Here is a 16678-nt window from a genome sequence, read left to right on the forward strand (position 1 = left end):
CACAATGACAAATCCTTCACACCAAAACAAGTCATACTGTATGATGTGCTTTTCTATTCCATATCTCAGGGGTTCAAGACACCTTTTGCTTTAAACTATCATATTATTGTTGTTCACAACTTGGAGAGGATACAGGCACTAATAGTTATTGAAGAAACAGGTGCAGTTAGAATTCAGTCCATGCTGGATATTTCACCAAGTGAGCAATCTTCCTGACATCCATTATTTAGAGAAGCTTTCGTGAAATGGCTTTGCATCTGTTACAAACAACTGGCCAGTATGGGGCTTGAACCCATGACCTTGGCGTTATTAGCACCACGCTCTGACCATCTGAGCTATCCAGCCACGTATATAGTGAGGATCAACTCCATTTATTTTCCAGTGTTCATCTGCACAGGGTGAACAACAGTGGAAGTGCAGTAACAAATATCAACAGTATATAGCTTTAAGTAAAAACTGAAATGCTGGATGTGGTGTACACACAATGAAAAAAAAAACTCCAACAATTGACTAAGACAAAAACAAATCTTAATGTATTAAGTTGCTTTTCTATTCCATATCTCAGGGGTTCAAGACCCCTTGTGCTTTAAATTATCATGTTATTGTTCACAACTTGGAAAGGACACAGGCAATAATAGTTAGAGAACACCAAACAGGTGCATTTATAATTCAGTCCATGCTGGATATTTCACCAAGTGAGCAATCTTCCTGACATCCATAATTCAGGGAAGCTTTGTGAAATGGCATTGCCACTGTTACAGAAAAATGGCCAGTATGGGGTTTGAACCCATGACCTTGGCGTTATTAGCACCACGCTCTGACCATCTGAGCTAACCAGCCACGTATATAGTGAGGATCAACTCCATTTATTTTCCAGTGTTCATCTGCACAGGGTGAACAACAGTGGAAGTGCAGTAACAAATATCAACAGTATATAGCTTTAAGTAAAAACTGAAATGCTGGATGTGGTGTACACACAATGAAAAAAAAAACTCCAACAATTGACTAAGACAAAAACAAATCTTAATGTATTAAGTTGCTTTTCTATTCCATATCTCAGGGGTTCAAGACCCCTTGTGCTTTAAATTATCATGTTATTGTTCACAACTTGGAAAGGACACAGGCAATAATAGTTAGAGAACACCAAACAGGTGCATTCAGAATTCAGTCCATGCTGGATATTTCACCAAGTGAGCAATCTTCCTGACATCCATTATTTAGAGAAGCTTTCGTGAAATGGCTTTGCATCTGTTACAAACAACTGGCCAGTATGGGGCTTGAACCCATGACCTTGGCGTTATTAGCACCACGCTCTGACCATCTGAGCTAACCGGCCACATATAGAGTGAGGATAGACTCCATTTTTTATTCCAGTGATCATTTTGCACAGGGAAAACAACAGTAGAAGTGCAGTACGATTAGGTGAATGAGTCATTATGCGTTTTTTGGATATTTAGTACACATACACATTGTTAAAAAAAAAAACTTCAATAAAGTAAGATATTTCATAGAACAATCTTTCGGCCAAGTATTTTAATTCAGAGAAGCTTTTATAAATGATTGGATCTCGATGAGTTCAACCTTACATGAGAGAACTAAGACCACGTGGCCTAATGGACAAGGCGTCTGACTTCGAATCAGAAGATTGAGGGTTCGAGTCCCTTCGTGGTTGAAAGTCCCTCAATTTACAAAAATATCTAAAGTGTAGTGACTTAAGAAAAAACTGAAATGCTATATGTGGTCTACACACAATGACAAATCCTTCACACCAAAACAAGTCATACTGTATGAAGTGCTTTTCTATTCCATATCTCAGGGGTTCAAGACAACTTTTGCTTTAAACTATCATATTATTGTTGTTCACAACTTGGAGAGGATACAGGCAATAATAGTTAGTGAAGAAACAGGTGCAGTTAGAATTCAGTCCATGCTGGATATTTCACCAAGTGAGCAATCTTCCTGACATCCATTATTTAGAGAAGCTTTTGTGAAATGGCTTTGCATCTGTTACAAACAACTGGCCAGTATGGGGCTTGAACCCATGACCTTGGCTTTATTAGCACCACGCTCTGACCATCTGAGCTAACCGGCCACGTATATAGTGAGGATCAACTCCATTTATTTTCCAGTGTTCATCTGCACAGGGTGAACAACAGTGGAAGTGCAGTAACAAATATCAACAGTATATAGCTTTAAGTAAAAACTGAAATGCTGGATGTGGTGTACACACAATGAAAAAAAAAACTCCAACAACTGACTAAGACAAAAACAAATCTTAATGTATTAAGTTGCTTTTCTATTCCATATCTCAGGGGTTCAAGACCCCTTGTGCTTTAAATTATCATGTTATTGTTCACAACTTGGAAAGGACACAGGCAATAATAGTTAGAGAACACCAAACAGGTGCATTCAGAATTCAGTCCATGCTGGATATTTCACCAAGTGAGCAATCTTCCTGACATCCATTATTTAGAGAAGCTTTCGTGAAATGGCTTTGCATCTGTTACAAACAACTGGCCAGTATGGGGTTTGAACCCATGACCTTGGCGTTATTAGCACCACGCTCTGACCATCTGAGCTAACCAGCCAAGGATATAGTGAGGATCAACTCCATTTATTTTCCAGTGTTCATCTGCACAGGGTGAACAACAGTGGAAGTGCAGTAACAAATATCAACAGTATATAGCTTTAAGTAAAAACTGAAATGCTGGATGTGGTGTACACACAATGAAAAAAAAAACTCCAACAATTGACTAAGACAAAAACAAATCTTAATGTATTAAGTTGCTTTTCTATTCCATATCTCAGGGGTTCAAGACCCCTTGTGCTTTAAATTATCATGTTATTGTTCACAACTTGGAAAGGACACAGGCAATAATAGTTAGAGAACACCAAACAGGTGCATTCAGAATTCAGTCCATGCTGGATATTTCACCAAGTGAGCAATCTTCCTGACATCCATTATTTAGAGAAGCTTTCGTGAAATGGCTTTGCATCTGTTAGAAACAACTGGCCAGTATGGGGTTTGAACCCATGACCTTGGCGTTATTAGCACCACGCTCTGACCATCTGAGCTAACCAGCCAAGGATATAGTGAGGATCAACTCCATTTATTTTCCAGTGTTCATCTGCACAGGGTGAACAACAGTGGAAGTGCAGTAACAAATATCAACAGTATATAGCTTTAAGTAAAAACTGAAATGCTGGATGTGGTGTACACACAATGAAAAAAAAAACTCCAACAATTGACTAAGACAAAAACAAATCTTAATGTATTAAGTTGCTTTTCTATTCCATATCTCAGGGGTTCAAGACCCCTTGTGCTTTAAATTATCATGTTATTGTTCACAACTTGGAAAGGACACAGGCAATAATAGTTAGAGAACACCAAACAGGTGCATTCAGAATTCAGTCCATGCTGGATATTTCACCAAGTGAGCAATCTTCCTGACATCCATTATTTAGAGAAGCTTTCGTGAAATGTCTTTGCATCTGTTACAAACAACTGGCAAGTATGGGGTTTGAACCCATGACCTTGGCGTTATTAGCACCACGCTCTGACCATCTGAGCTAACCAGCCAAGGATATAGTGAGGATCAACTCCATTTATTTTCCAGTGTTCATCTGCACAGGGTGAACAACAGTGGAAGTGCAGTAACAAATATCAACAGTATATAGCTTTAAGTAAAAACTGAAATGCTGGATGTGGTGTACACACAATGAAAAAAAAAACTCCAACAATTGACTAAGACAAAAACAAATCTTAATGTATTAAGTTGCTTTTCTATTCCATATCTCAGGGGTTCAAGACCCCTTGTGCTTTAAATTATCATGTTATTGTTCACAACTTGGAAAGGACACAGGCAATAATAGTTAGAGAACACCAAACAGGTGCATTCAGAATTCAGTCCATGCTGGATATTTCACCAAGTGAGCAATCTTCCTGACATCCATTATTTAGAGAAGCTTTCGTGAAATGTCTTTGCATCTGTTACAAACAACTGGCCAGTATGGGGTTTGAACCCATGACCTTGGCGTTATTAGCACCACGCTCTGACCATCTGAGCTAACCGGCCATTTATAGAGTGAGGATAGACTCCATTTTTTATTCCAGTGATCATTTTGCACAGGGAAAACAACAGTAGAAGTGCAGTACGATTAGGTGAATGAGTCATTATGCATTTTTTGGATATTTAGTACACATACACATTGTTAAAAAAAAAAACTTCAATAAAGTAAGATATTTCATAGAACAATCTTTCGGCCAAGTATTTTAATTCAGAGAAGCTTTTATAAATGATTGGATCTCGATGAGTTCAACCTTACATGAGAGAACTAAGACCACGTGGCCTAATGGACAAGGCGTCTGACTTCGAATCAGAAGATTGAGGGTTCGAGTCCCTTCGTGGTTGAAAGTCCCTCAATTTACAAAAATATCTAAAGTGTAGTGCCTTAAGAAAAAACTGAAATGCTATATGTGGTCTACACACAATGACAAATCCTTCACACCAAAACAAGTCATACTGTATGAAGTGCTTTTCTATTCCATATCTCAGGGGTTCAAGACAACTTTTGCTTTAAACTATCATATTATTGTTGTTCACAACTTGGAGAGGATACAGGCAATAATAGTTAGTGAAGAAACAGGTGCAGTTAGAATTCAGTCCATGCTGGATATTTCACCAAGTGAGCAATCTTCCTGACATCCATTATTTAGAGAAGCTTTCGTGAAATGGCTTTGCATCTGTTACAAACAACTGGCCAGTATGGGGCTTGAACCCATGACCTTGGCTTTTTTAGCACCACGCTCTGACCATCTGAGCTAACCGGCCACGTATATAGTGAGGATCAACTCCATTTATTTTCCAGTGTTCATCTGCACAGGGTGAACAACAGTGGAAGTGCAGTAACAAATATCAACAGTATATAGCTTTAAGTAAAAACTGAAATGCTGGATGTGGTGTACACACAATGAAAAAAAAAACTCCAACAACTGACTAAGACAAAAACAAATCTTAATCTATTAAGTTGCTTTTCTATTCCATATCTCAGGGGTTCAAGACCCCTTGTGCTTTAAATTATCATGTTATTGTTCACAACTTGGAAAGGACACAGGCAATAATAGTTAGAGAACACCAAACAGGTGCATTCAGAATTCAGTCCATGCTGGATATTTCACCAAGTGAGCAATCTTCCTGACATCCATTATTTAGAGAAGCTTTCGTGAAATGGCTTTGCATCTGTTACAAACAACTGGCCAGTATGGGGTTTGAACCCATGACCTTGGCGTTATTAGCACCACGCTCTGACCATCTGAGCTAACCAGCCAAGGATATAGTGAGGATCAACTCCATTTATTTTCCAGTGTTCATCTGCACAGGGTGAACAACAGTGGAAGTGCAGTAACAAATATCAACAGTATATAGCTTTAAGTAAAAACTGAAATGCTGGATGTGGTGTACACACAATGAAAAAAAAAACTCCAACAATTGACTAAGACAAAAACAAATCTTAATGTATTAAGTTGCTTTTCTATTCCATATCTCAGGGGTTCAAGACCCCTTGTGCTTTAAATTATCATGTTATTGTTCACAACTTGGAAAGGACACAGGCAATAATAGTTAGAGAACACCAAACAGGTGCATTCAGAATTCAGTCCATGCTGGATATTTCACCAAGTGAGCAATCTTCCTGACATCCATTATTTAGAGAAGCTTTCGTGAAATGGCTTTGCATCTGTTACAAACAACTGGCCAGTATGGGGTTTGAACCCATGACCTTGGCGTAATTAGCACCACGCTCTGACCATCTGAGCTAACCAGCCAAGGATATAGTGAGGATCAACTCCATTTATTTTCCAGTGTTCATCTGCACAGGGTGAACAACAGTGGAAGTGCAGTAACAAATATCAACAGTATATAGCTTTAAGTAAAAACTGAAATGCTGGATGTGGTGTACACACAATGAAAAAAAAAACTCCAACAATTGACTAAGACAAAAACAAATCTTAATGTATTAAGTTGCTTTTCTATTCCATATCTCAGGGGTTCAAGACCCCTTGTGCTTTAAATTATCATGTTATTGTTCACAACTTGGAAAGGACACAGGCAATAATAGTTAGAGAACACCAAACAGGTGCATTCAGAATTCAGTCCATGCTGGATATTTCACCAAGTGAGCAATCTTCCTGACATCCATTATTTAGAGAAGCTTTCGTGAAATGTCATTGCATCTGTTACAAACAACTGGCCAGTATGGGGTTTGAACCCATGACCTTGGCGTTATTAGCACCACGCTCTGACCATCTGAGCTAACCGGCCATTTATAGAGTGAGGATAGACTCCATTTTTTATTCCAGTGATCATTTTGCACAGGGAAAACAACAGTAGAAGTGCAGTACGATTAGGTGAATGAGTCATTATGCATTTTTTGGATATTTAGTACACATACACATTGTTAAAAAAAAAAACTTCAATAAAGTAAGATATTTCATAGAACAATCTTTCAGCCAAGTATTTTAATTCAGAGAAGCTTTTATAAATGATTGGATCTCGATGAGTTCAACCTTACATGAGAGAACTAAGACCACGTGGCCTAATGGACAAGGCGTCTGACTTCGAATCAGAAGATTGAGGGTTCGAGTCCCTTCGTGGTTGAAAGTCCCTCAATTTACAAAAATATCTAAAGTGTAGTGCCTTAAGAAAAAACTGAAATGCTATATGTGGTCTACACACAATGACAAATCCTTCACACCAAAACAAGTCATACTGTATGAAGTGCTTTTCTATTCCATATCTCAGGGGTTCAAGACACCTTTTGCTTTAAACTATCATATTATTGTTGTTCACAACTTGGAGAGGATACAGGCAATAATAGTTAGTGAAGAAACAGGTGCAGTTAGAATTCAGTCCATGCTGGATATTTCACCAAGTGAGCAATCTTCCTGACATCCATTATTTAGAGAAGCTTTCGTGAAATGGCTTTGCATCTGTTACAAACAACTGGCCAGTATGGGGCTTGAACCCATGACCTTGGCTTTATTAGCACCACGCTCTGACCATCTGAGCTAACCGGCCACGTATATAGTGAGGATCAACTCCATTTATTTTCCAGTGTTCATCTGCACAGGGTGAACAACAGTGGAAGTGCAGTAACAAATATCAACAGTATATAGCTTTAAGTAAAAACTGAAATGCTGGATGTGGTGTACACACAATGAAAAAAAAAACTCCAACAACTGACTAAGACAAAAACAAATCTTAATCTATTAAGTTGCTTTTCTATTCCATATCTCAGGGGTTCAAGACCCCTTGTGCTTTAAATTATCATGTTATTGTTCACAACTTGGAAAGGACACAGGCAATAATAGTTAGAGAACACCAAACAGGTGCATTCAGAATTCAGTCCATGCTGGATATTTCACCAAGTGAGCAATCTTCCTGACATCCATTATTTAGAGAAGCTTTCGTGAAATGTCTTTGCATCTGTTACAAACAACTGGCCAGTATGGGGTTTGAACCCATGACCTTGGCGTTATTAGCACCACGCTCTGACCATCTGAGCTAACCGGCCATTTATAGAGTGAGGATAGACTCCATTTTTTATTCCAGTGATCATTTTGCACAGGGAAAACAACAGTAGAAGTGCAGTACGATTAGGTGAATGAGTCATTATGCATTTTTTGGATATTTAGTACACATACACATTGTTAAAAAAAAAAACTTCAATAAAGTAAGATATTTCATAGAACAATCTTTCGGCCAAGTATTTTAATTCAGAGAAGCTTTTATAAATGATTGGATCTCGATGAGTTCAACCTTACATGAGAGAACTAAGACCACGTGGCCTAATGGACAAGGCGTCTGACTTCGAATCAGAAGATTGAGGGTTCGAGTCCCTTCGTGGTTGAAAGTCCCTCAATTTACAAAAATATCTAAAGTGTAGTGCCTTAAGAAAAAACTGAAATGCTATATGTGGTCTACACACAATGACAAATCCTTCACACCAAAACAAGTCATACTGTATGAAGTGCTTTTCTATTCCATATCTCAGGGGTTCAAGACACCTTTTGCTTTAAACTATCATATTATTGTTGTTCACAACTTGGAGAGGATACAGGCAATAATAGTTAGTGAAGAAACAGGTGCAGTTAGAATTCAGTCCATGCTGGATATTTCACCAAGTGAGCAATCTTCCTGACATCCATTATTTAGAGAAGCTTTCGTGAAATGGCTTTGCATCTGTTACAAACAACTGGCCAGTATGGGGCTTGAACCCATGACCTTGGCTTTATTAGCACCACGCTCTGACCATCTGAGCTAACCGGCCACGTATATAGTGAGGATCAACTCCATTTATTTTCCAGTGTTCATCTGCACAGGGTGAACAACAGTGGAAGTGCAGTAACAAATATCAACAGTATATAGCTTTAAGTAAAAACTGAAATGCTGGATGTGGTGTACACACAATGAAAAAAAAAACTCCAACAACTGACTAAGACAAAAACAAATCTTAATCTATTAAGTTGCTTTTCTATTCCATATCTCAGGGGTTCAAGACCCCTTGTGCTTTAAATTATCATGTTATTGTTCACAACTTGGAAAGGACACAGGCAATAATAGTTAGAGAACACCAAACAGGTGCATTCAGAATTCAGTCCATGCTGGATATTTCACCAAGTGAGCAATCTTCCTGACATCCATTATTTAGAGAAGCTTTCGTGAAATGGCTTTGCATCTGTTACAAACAACTGGCCAGTATGGGGTTTGAACCCATGACCTTGGCGTTATTAGCACCACGCTCTGACCATCTGAGCTAACCAGCCAAGGATATAGTGAGGATCAACTCCATTTATTTTCCAGTGTTCATCTGCACAGGGTGAACAACAGTGGAAGTGCAGTAACAAATATCAACAGTATATAGCTTTAAGTAAAAACTGAAATGCTGGATGTGGTGTACACACAATGAAAAAAAAAACTCCAACAATTGACTAAGACAAAAACAAATCTTAATGTATTAAGTTGCTTTTCTATTCCATATCTCAGGGGTTCAAGACCCCTTGTGCTTTAAATTATCATGTTATTGTTCACAACTTGGAAAGGACACAGGCAATAATAGTTAGAGAACACCAAACAGGTGCATTCAGAATTCAGTCCATGCTGGATATTTCACCAAGTGAGCAATCTTCCTGACATCCATTATTTAGAGAAGCTTTCGTGAAATGGCATTGCCACTGTTACAGAAAAATGGCCAGTATGGGGTTTGAACCCATGACCTTGGCGTTATTAGCACCACGCTCTGACCATCTGAGCTAACCGGCCATTTATAGAGTGAGGATAGACTCCATTTTTTATTCCAGTGATCATTTTGCACAGTGAAAACAACAGTAGAAGTGCAGTACGATTAGGTGAATGAGTCACTATGCGTTTTTTGGATATTTAGTACACATACACATGGTTAAAAAAAAAAAACTTCAATAAAGTAAGATATTTCATAGAACAATCTTTCGGCCAAGTATTTTAATTCAGAGAAGCTTTTATAAATGATTGGATCTCGATGAGTTCAACCTTACATGAGAGAACTAAGACCACGTGGCCTAATGGACAAGGCGTCTGACTTCGAATCAGAAGATCGAGGGTTCGAGTCCCTTCGTGGTTGAAAGTCCCTCAATTTACAAAAATATCTAAAGTGTAGTGCCTTAAGAAAAAACTGAAATGCTATATGTGGTCTACAAACAATGACAAATCCTTCACACCAAAACAAGTCATACTGTATGAAGTGCTTTTCTATTCCATATCTCAGGGGTTCAAGACACCTTTTGCTTTAAACTATCATATTATTGTTGTTCACAACTTGGAGAGGATACAGGCAATAATAGTTAGTGAAGAAACAGGTGCAGTTAAAATTCAGTCCATGCTGGATATTTCACCAAGTGAGCAATCTTCCTGACATCCATAATTCAGAGAAGCTTTTGTGAAATGGCATTGCCACTGTTACAGAAAAATGGCCAGTATGGGGTTTGAACCAATGACCTTGGCGTTATTAGCACTACGCTCTGACCATCTGAGCTAACCGGCCATTTATAGAGTGAGGATAGACTCCATTTTTTATTCCAGTGATCATTTTGCACAGGGAAAACAACAGTAGAAGTGCAGTACGATTAGGTGAATGAGTCATTATGCGTTTTTTGGATATTTAGTACACATACACATTGTTAAAAAAAAAAACTTCAATAAAGTAAGATATTTCATAGAACAATCTTTCGGCCAAGTATTTTAATTCAGAGAAGCTTTTATAAATGATTGGATCTCGATGAGTTCAACCTTACATGAGAGAACTAAGACCACGTGGCCTAATGGACAAGGCGTCTGACTTCGAATCAGAAGATTGAGGGTTCGAGTCCCTTCGTGGTTGAAAGTCCCTCAATTTACAAAAATATCTAAAGTGTAGTGCCTTAAGAAAAAACTGAAATGCTATATGTGGTCTACACACAATGACAAATCCTTCACACCAAAACAAGTCATACTGTATGATGTGCTTTTCTATTCCATATCTCAGGGGTTCAAGACACCTTTTGCTTTAAACTATCATATTATTGTTGTTCACAACTTGGAGAGGATACAGGCACTAATAGTTATTGAAGAAACAGGTGCAGTTAGAATTCAGTCCATGCTGGATATTTCACCAAGTGAGCAATCTTCCTGACATCCATTATTTAGAGAAGCTTTCGTGAAATGGCTTTGCATCTGTTACAAACAACTGGCCAGTATGGGGCTTGAACCCATGACCTTGGCGTTATTAGCACCACGCTCTGACCATCTGAGCTAACCGGCCACATATATAGTGAGGATCAACTCCATTTATTTTTCAGTGTTCATCTGCACAGGTTGAACAACAGTGGAAGTGCAGTAACAAATATCAACAGTATAGTGCTTTAAGTAAAAACTGAAATGCTGGATGTCGTGTACACACAATGAAAAAAAAAACTCCAACAATTGACTAAGACAAAAACAAATCTTAATTTATTAAGTTGCTTTTCTATTCCATATCTCAGGGGTTCAAGACCCCTTGTGCTTTAAACTATCATGTTATTGTTCACAACTTGGAAAGGACACAGGCAATAATAGTTAGAGAACACCAAACAGGTGCATTCAGAATTCAGTCCATGCTGGATATTTCACCAAGTGAGCAATCTTCCTGACATCCATTATTCAGAGAAGCTTTTGTGAAATGGCTTTGCATCTGTTATAAACAACTGGCCAGTATGGGGCTTGAACCCATGACCTTGGCGTTATTAGCACCACGCTCTGACCATCTGAGCTAACCGGCCATTTATAGAGTGAGGATAGACTCCATTTTTTATTCCAGTGATCATTTTGCACAGGGAAAACAACAGTAGAAGTGCAGTACGATTAGGTGAATGAGTCATTATGCGTTTTTTGGATATTTAGTACACATACACATTGTTAAAAAAAAAAACTTCAATAAAGTAAGATATTTCATAGAACAATCTTTCGGCCAAGTATTTTAATTCAGAGAAGCTTTTATAAATGATTGGATCTCGATGAGTTCAACCTTACATGAGAGAACTAAGACCACGTGGCCTAATGGACAAGGCGTCTGACTTCGAATCAGAAGATTGAGGGTTCGAGTCCCTTCGTGGTTGAAAGTCCCTCAATTTACAAAAATATCTAAAGTGTAGTGCCTTAAGAAAAAACTGAAATGCTATATGTGGTCTACACACAATGACAAATCCTTCACACCAAAACAAGTCATACTGTATGAAGTGCTTTTCTATTCCATATCTCAGGGGTTCAAGACACCTTTTGCTTTAAACTATCATATTATTGTTGTTCACAACTTGGAGAGGATACAGGCAATAATAGTTAGTGAAGAAACAGGTGCAGTTAGAATTCAGTCCATGCTGGATATTTCACCAAGTGAGCAATCTTCCTGACATCCATTATTTAGAGAAGCTTTCGTGAAATGGCTTTGCATCTGTTACAAACAACTGGCCAGTATGGGGCTTGAACCCATGACCTTGGCGTTATTAGCACCACGCTCTGACCATCTGAGCTAACCGGCCACGTATATAGTGAGGATCAACTCCATTTATTTTCCAGTGTTCATCTGCACAGGGTGAACAACAGTGGAAGTGCAGTAACAAATATCAACAGTATATAGCTTTAAGTAAAAACTGAAATGCTGGATGTGGTGTACACACAATGAAAAAAAAACTCCAACAATTGACTAAGACAAAAACAAATCTTAATGTATTAAGTTGCTTTTCTATTCCATATCTCAGGGGTTCAAGACCCCTTGTGCTTTAAATTATCATGTTATTGTTCACAACTTGGAAAGGACACAGGCAATAATAGTTAGAGAACACCAAACAGGTGCATTCAGAATTCAGTCCATGCTGGATATTTCACCAAGTGAGCAATCTTCCTGACATCCATTATTTAGAGAAGCTTTCGTGAAATGGCTTTGCATCTGTTACAAACAACTGGCCAGTATGGGGCTTGAACCCATGACCTTGGCGTTATTAGCACCACGGTCTGACCATCTGAGCTAACCGGCCACGTATATAGTGAGGATCAACTCCATTTATTTTCCAGTGTTCATCTGCACAGGTTGAACAACAGTGGAAGTGCAGTAACAAATATCAACAGTATATAGCTTTAAGTAAAAACTGAAATGCTGGATGTGGTGTACACACAATGAAAAAAAAAACTCCAACAATTGACAAAGACAAAAACAAATCTTAATGTATGAAGTTGCTTTTCTATTCCATATCTCAGGGGTTCAAGACCCCTTGTGCTTTAAACTATCATGTTATTGTTCACAACTTGGAAAGGACACAGGCAATAATAGTTAGAGAACACCAAACAGGTGCATTTAGAATTCAGTCCATGCTGGATATTTCACCAAGTGAGCAATCTTCCTGACATCCATAATTCAGAGAAGCTTTTGTGAAATGGCATTGCCACTGTTACAGAAAAATGGCCAGTATGGGGTTTGAACCCATGACCTTGGCGTTATTAGCACCACGCTCTGACCATCTGAGCTAACCGGCCATTTATAGAGTGAGGATAGACTCCATTTTTTATTCCAGTGATCATTTTGCACAGTGAAAACAACAGTAGAAGTGCAGTACGATTAGGTGAATGAGTCACTATGCGTTTTTTGGATATTTAGTACACATACACATGGTTAAAAAAAAAAAACTTCAATAAAGTAAGATATTTCATAGAACAATCTTTCGGCCAAGTATTTTAATTCAGAGAAGCTTTTATAAATGATTGGATCTCGATGAGTTCAACCTTACATGAGAGAACTAAGACCACGTGGCCTAATGGACAAGGCGTCTGACTTCGAATCAGAAGATCGAGGGTTCGAGTCCCTTCGTGGTTGAAAGTCCCTCAATTTACAAAAATATCTAAAGTGTAGTGCCTTAAGAAAAAACTGAAATGCTATATGTGGTCTACACACAATGACAAATCCTTCACACCAAAACAAGTCATACTGTATGAAGTGCTTTTCTATTCCATATCTCAGGGGTTCAAGACACCTTTTGCTTTAAACTATCATATTATTGTTGTTCACAACTTGGAGAGGATACAGGCAATAATAGTTAGTGAAGAAACAGGTGCAGTTAAAATTCAGTCCATGCTGGATATTTCACCAAGTGAGCAATCTTCCTGACATCCATAATTCAGAGAAGCTTTTGTGAAATGGCATTGCCACTGTTACAGAAAAATGGCCAGTATGGGGTTTGAACCAATGACCTTGGCGTTATTAGCACTACGCTCTGACCATCTGAGCTAACCGGCCATTTATAGAGTGAGGATAGACTCCATTTTTTATTCCAGTGATCATTTTGAACAGGGAAAACAACAGTAGAAGTGCAGTACGATTAGGTGAATGAGTCATTATGCGTTTTTTGGATATTTAGTACACATACACATTGTTAAAAAAAAAAACTTCAATAAAGTAAGATATTTCATAGAACAATCTTTCGGCCAAGTATTTTAATTCAGAGAAGCTTTTATAAATGATTGGATCTCGATGAGTTCAACCTTACATGAGAGAACTAAGACCACGTGGCCTAATGGACAAGGCGTCTGACTTCGAATCAGAAGATTGAGGGTTCGAGTCCCTTCGTGGTTGAAAGTCCCTCAATTTACAAAAATATCTAAAGTGTAGTGCCTTAAGAAAAAACTGAAATGCTATATGTGGTCTACACACAATGACAAATCCTTCACACCAAAACAAGTCATACTGTATGATGTGCTTTTCTATTCCATATCTCAGGGGTTCAAGACACCTTTTGCTTTAAACTATCATATTATTGTTGTTCACAACTTGGAGAGGATACAGGCAATAATAGTTATTGAAGAAACAGGTGCAGTTAGAATTCAGTCCATGCTGGATATTTCACCAAGTGAGCAATCTTCCTGACATCCATTATTTAGAGAAGCTTTCGTGAAATGGCTTTGCATCTGTTACAAACAACTGGCCAGTATGGGGCTTGAACCCATGACCTTGGCGTTATTAGCACCACGCTCTGACCATCTGAGCTAACCGGCCACATATATAGTGAGGATCAACTCCATTTATTTTTCAGTGTTCATCTGCACAGGTTGAACAACAGTGGAAGTGCAGTAACAAATATCAACAGTATAGTGCTTTAAGTAAAAACTGAAATGCTGGATGTCGTGTACACACAATGAAAAAAAAAACTCCAACAATTGACTAAGACAAAAACAAATCTTAATGTATTAAGTTGCTTTTCTATTCCATATCTCAGGGGTTCAAGACCCCTTGTGCTTTAAACTATCATGTTATTGTTCACAACTTGGAAAGGACACAGGCAATAATAGTTAGAGAACACCAAACAGGTGCATTTAGAATTCAGTCCATGCTGGATATTTCACCAAGTGAGCAATCTTCATGACATCCATAATTCAGAGAAGCTTTTGTGAAATGGCATTGCCACTGTTACAGAAAAATGGCCAGTATGGGGTTTGAACCCATGACCTTGGCGTTATTAGCACCACGCTCTGACCATCTGAGCTAACCGGCCAACTATATAGTGAGGATCAACTCCATTTATTATCCAGTGTTCAGCTGCACAGGGTGAACAACAGTGGAAGTGCAGTAACAAATATCAACAGTATAGTGCTTTAAGTAAAAACTGAAATGCTGGATGTCGTGTACACACAATGAAAAAAAAAACTCCAACAATTGACTAAGACAAAAACAAATCTTAATTTATTAAGTTGCTTTTCTATTCCATATCTCAGGGGTTCAAGACCCCTTGTGCTTTAAACTATCATGTTATTGTTCACAACTTGGAAAGGACACAGGCAATAATAGTTAGAGAACACCAAACAGGTGCATTCAGAATTCAGTCCATGCTGGATATTTCACCAAGTGAGCAATCTTCCTGACATCCATTATTCAGAGAAGCTTTTGTGAAATGGCTTTGCATCTGTTATAAACAACTGGCCAGTATGGGGCTTGAACCCATGACCTTGGCGTTATTAGCACCACGCTCTGACCATCTGAGCTAACCGGCCATTTATAGAGTGAGGATAGACTCCATTTTTTATTCCAGTGATCATTTTGCACAGGGAAAACAACAGTAGAAGTGCAGTACGATTAGGTGAATGAGTCATTATGCGTTTTTTGGATATTTAGTACACATACACATTGTTAAAAAAAAAAACTTCAATAAAGTAAGATATTTCATAGAACAATCTTTCGGCCAAGTATTTTAATTCAGAGAAGCTTTTATAAATGATTGGATCTCGATGAGTTCAACCTTACATGAGAGAACTAAGACCACGTGGCCTAATGGACAAGGCGTCTGACTTCGAATCAGAAGATTGAGGGTTCGAGTCCCTTCGTGGTTGAAAGTCCCTCAATTTACAAAAATATCTAAAGTGTAGTGCCTTAAGAAAAAACTGAAATGCTATATGTGGTCTACACACAATGACAAATCCTTCACACCAAAACAAGTCATACTGTATGAAGTGCTTTTCTATTCCATATCTCAGGGGTTCAAGACACCTTTTGCTTTAAACTATCATATTATTGTTGTTCACAACTTGGAGAGGATACAGGCAATAATAGTTAGTGAAGAAACAGGTGCAGTTAGAATTCAGTCCATGCTGGATATTTCACCAAGTGAGCAATCTTCCTGACATCCATTATTTAGAGAAGCTTTCGTGAAATGGCTTTGCATCTGTTACAAACAACTGGCCAGTATGGGGCTTGAACCCATGACCTTGGCGTTATTAGCACCACGCTCTGACCATCTGAGCTAACCGGCCACGTATATAGTGAGGATCAACTCCATTTATTTTCCAGTGTTCATCTGCACAGGGTGAACAACAGTGGAAGTGCAGTAACAAATATCAACAGTATATAGCTTTAAGTAAAAACTGAAATGCTGGATGTGGTGTACACACAATGAAAAAAAAACTCCAACAATTGACTAAGACAAAAACAAATCTTAATGTATTAAGTTGCTTTTCTATTCCATATCTCAGGGGTTCAAGACCCCTTGTGCTTTAAATTATCATGTTATTGTTCACAACTTGGAAAGGACACAGGCAATAATAGTTAGAGAACACCAAACAGGTGCATTCAGAATTCAGTCCATGCTGGATAT

General features: G+C 38.3%; 29 non-coding genes across 29 annotated transcripts; 10 read left to right on the forward strand and 19 right to left on the reverse strand.

Annotated features, from left to right (window-relative positions):
* Positions 1 to 766: 766 nt before the first annotated feature.
* trnai-aau (transfer RNA isoleucine (anticodon AAU)) lies at positions 767 to 840 on the reverse strand. The gene has a single exon. It is a non-coding gene; the product is annotated as a tRNA-Ile (tRNA).
* A 422-nt stretch (positions 841 to 1262) lies between these two features.
* On the reverse strand, positions 1263 to 1336 carry trnai-aau (transfer RNA isoleucine (anticodon AAU)). The gene has a single exon. It is a non-coding gene; the product is annotated as a tRNA-Ile (tRNA).
* Positions 1337 to 1599: 263 nt separating this feature from the next.
* Positions 1600 to 1672, forward strand: trnar-ucg (transfer RNA arginine (anticodon UCG)). Its single transcript has one exon. It is a non-coding gene; the product is annotated as a tRNA-Arg (tRNA).
* Positions 1673 to 2514: 842 nt separating this feature from the next.
* Positions 2515 to 2588, reverse strand: trnai-aau (transfer RNA isoleucine (anticodon AAU)). Its single transcript has one exon. It is a non-coding gene; the product is annotated as a tRNA-Ile (tRNA).
* Positions 2589 to 3010: 422 nt separating this feature from the next.
* On the reverse strand, positions 3011 to 3084 carry trnai-aau (transfer RNA isoleucine (anticodon AAU)). The gene has a single exon. It is a non-coding gene; the product is annotated as a tRNA-Ile (tRNA).
* Positions 3085 to 4002: 918 nt separating this feature from the next.
* Positions 4003 to 4076, reverse strand: trnai-aau (transfer RNA isoleucine (anticodon AAU)). Its single transcript has one exon. It is a non-coding gene; the product is annotated as a tRNA-Ile (tRNA).
* Positions 4077 to 4339: 263 nt separating this feature from the next.
* Positions 4340 to 4412, forward strand: trnar-ucg (transfer RNA arginine (anticodon UCG)). The gene has a single exon. It is a non-coding gene; the product is annotated as a tRNA-Arg (tRNA).
* Positions 4413 to 4758: 346 nt separating this feature from the next.
* On the reverse strand, positions 4759 to 4832 carry trnaf-aaa (transfer RNA phenylalanine (anticodon AAA)). Its single transcript has one exon. It is a non-coding gene; the product is annotated as a tRNA-Phe (tRNA).
* A 422-nt stretch (positions 4833 to 5254) lies between these two features.
* Positions 5255 to 5328, reverse strand: trnai-aau (transfer RNA isoleucine (anticodon AAU)). The gene has a single exon. It is a non-coding gene; the product is annotated as a tRNA-Ile (tRNA).
* Positions 5329 to 6246: 918 nt separating this feature from the next.
* On the reverse strand, positions 6247 to 6320 carry trnai-aau (transfer RNA isoleucine (anticodon AAU)). The gene has a single exon. It is a non-coding gene; the product is annotated as a tRNA-Ile (tRNA).
* Positions 6321 to 6583: 263 nt separating this feature from the next.
* On the forward strand, positions 6584 to 6656 carry trnar-ucg (transfer RNA arginine (anticodon UCG)). The gene has a single exon. It is a non-coding gene; the product is annotated as a tRNA-Arg (tRNA).
* An 842-nt stretch (positions 6657 to 7498) lies between these two features.
* Positions 7499 to 7572, reverse strand: trnai-aau (transfer RNA isoleucine (anticodon AAU)). Its single transcript has one exon. It is a non-coding gene; the product is annotated as a tRNA-Ile (tRNA).
* A 263-nt stretch (positions 7573 to 7835) lies between these two features.
* On the forward strand, positions 7836 to 7908 carry trnar-ucg (transfer RNA arginine (anticodon UCG)). The gene has a single exon. It is a non-coding gene; the product is annotated as a tRNA-Arg (tRNA).
* An 842-nt stretch (positions 7909 to 8750) lies between these two features.
* On the reverse strand, positions 8751 to 8824 carry trnai-aau (transfer RNA isoleucine (anticodon AAU)). The gene has a single exon. It is a non-coding gene; the product is annotated as a tRNA-Ile (tRNA).
* A 422-nt stretch (positions 8825 to 9246) lies between these two features.
* trnai-aau (transfer RNA isoleucine (anticodon AAU)) lies at positions 9247 to 9320 on the reverse strand. The gene has a single exon. It is a non-coding gene; the product is annotated as a tRNA-Ile (tRNA).
* A 264-nt stretch (positions 9321 to 9584) lies between these two features.
* trnar-ucg (transfer RNA arginine (anticodon UCG)) lies at positions 9585 to 9657 on the forward strand. Its single transcript has one exon. It is a non-coding gene; the product is annotated as a tRNA-Arg (tRNA).
* A 683-nt stretch (positions 9658 to 10340) lies between these two features.
* Positions 10341 to 10413, forward strand: trnar-ucg (transfer RNA arginine (anticodon UCG)). The gene has a single exon. It is a non-coding gene; the product is annotated as a tRNA-Arg (tRNA).
* Positions 10414 to 10759: 346 nt separating this feature from the next.
* Positions 10760 to 10833, reverse strand: trnai-aau (transfer RNA isoleucine (anticodon AAU)). Its single transcript has one exon. It is a non-coding gene; the product is annotated as a tRNA-Ile (tRNA).
* A 422-nt stretch (positions 10834 to 11255) lies between these two features.
* trnai-aau (transfer RNA isoleucine (anticodon AAU)) lies at positions 11256 to 11329 on the reverse strand. The gene has a single exon. It is a non-coding gene; the product is annotated as a tRNA-Ile (tRNA).
* A 263-nt stretch (positions 11330 to 11592) lies between these two features.
* Positions 11593 to 11665, forward strand: trnar-ucg (transfer RNA arginine (anticodon UCG)). Its single transcript has one exon. It is a non-coding gene; the product is annotated as a tRNA-Arg (tRNA).
* Positions 11666 to 12011: 346 nt separating this feature from the next.
* Positions 12012 to 12085, reverse strand: trnai-aau (transfer RNA isoleucine (anticodon AAU)). Its single transcript has one exon. It is a non-coding gene; the product is annotated as a tRNA-Ile (tRNA).
* A 917-nt stretch (positions 12086 to 13002) lies between these two features.
* trnai-aau (transfer RNA isoleucine (anticodon AAU)) lies at positions 13003 to 13076 on the reverse strand. Its single transcript has one exon. It is a non-coding gene; the product is annotated as a tRNA-Ile (tRNA).
* A 264-nt stretch (positions 13077 to 13340) lies between these two features.
* trnar-ucg (transfer RNA arginine (anticodon UCG)) lies at positions 13341 to 13413 on the forward strand. Its single transcript has one exon. It is a non-coding gene; the product is annotated as a tRNA-Arg (tRNA).
* Positions 13414 to 14096: 683 nt separating this feature from the next.
* trnar-ucg (transfer RNA arginine (anticodon UCG)) lies at positions 14097 to 14169 on the forward strand. The gene has a single exon. It is a non-coding gene; the product is annotated as a tRNA-Arg (tRNA).
* Positions 14170 to 14515: 346 nt separating this feature from the next.
* Positions 14516 to 14589, reverse strand: trnai-aau (transfer RNA isoleucine (anticodon AAU)). Its single transcript has one exon. It is a non-coding gene; the product is annotated as a tRNA-Ile (tRNA).
* Positions 14590 to 15011: 422 nt separating this feature from the next.
* trnai-aau (transfer RNA isoleucine (anticodon AAU)) lies at positions 15012 to 15085 on the reverse strand. The gene has a single exon. It is a non-coding gene; the product is annotated as a tRNA-Ile (tRNA).
* Positions 15086 to 15507: 422 nt separating this feature from the next.
* trnai-aau (transfer RNA isoleucine (anticodon AAU)) lies at positions 15508 to 15581 on the reverse strand. Its single transcript has one exon. It is a non-coding gene; the product is annotated as a tRNA-Ile (tRNA).
* A 263-nt stretch (positions 15582 to 15844) lies between these two features.
* On the forward strand, positions 15845 to 15917 carry trnar-ucg (transfer RNA arginine (anticodon UCG)). Its single transcript has one exon. It is a non-coding gene; the product is annotated as a tRNA-Arg (tRNA).
* Positions 15918 to 16263: 346 nt separating this feature from the next.
* trnai-aau (transfer RNA isoleucine (anticodon AAU)) lies at positions 16264 to 16337 on the reverse strand. The gene has a single exon. It is a non-coding gene; the product is annotated as a tRNA-Ile (tRNA).
* Positions 16338 to 16678: the final 341 nt, after the last annotated feature.

The sequence above is a fragment of the Pleuronectes platessa genome, chromosome 4 (assembly GCF_947347685.1).
Source record: "Pleuronectes platessa chromosome 4, fPlePla1.1, whole genome shotgun sequence".
In the NCBI taxonomy this organism is placed as follows: domain Eukaryota; kingdom Metazoa; phylum Chordata; class Actinopteri; order Pleuronectiformes; family Pleuronectidae; genus Pleuronectes; species Pleuronectes platessa.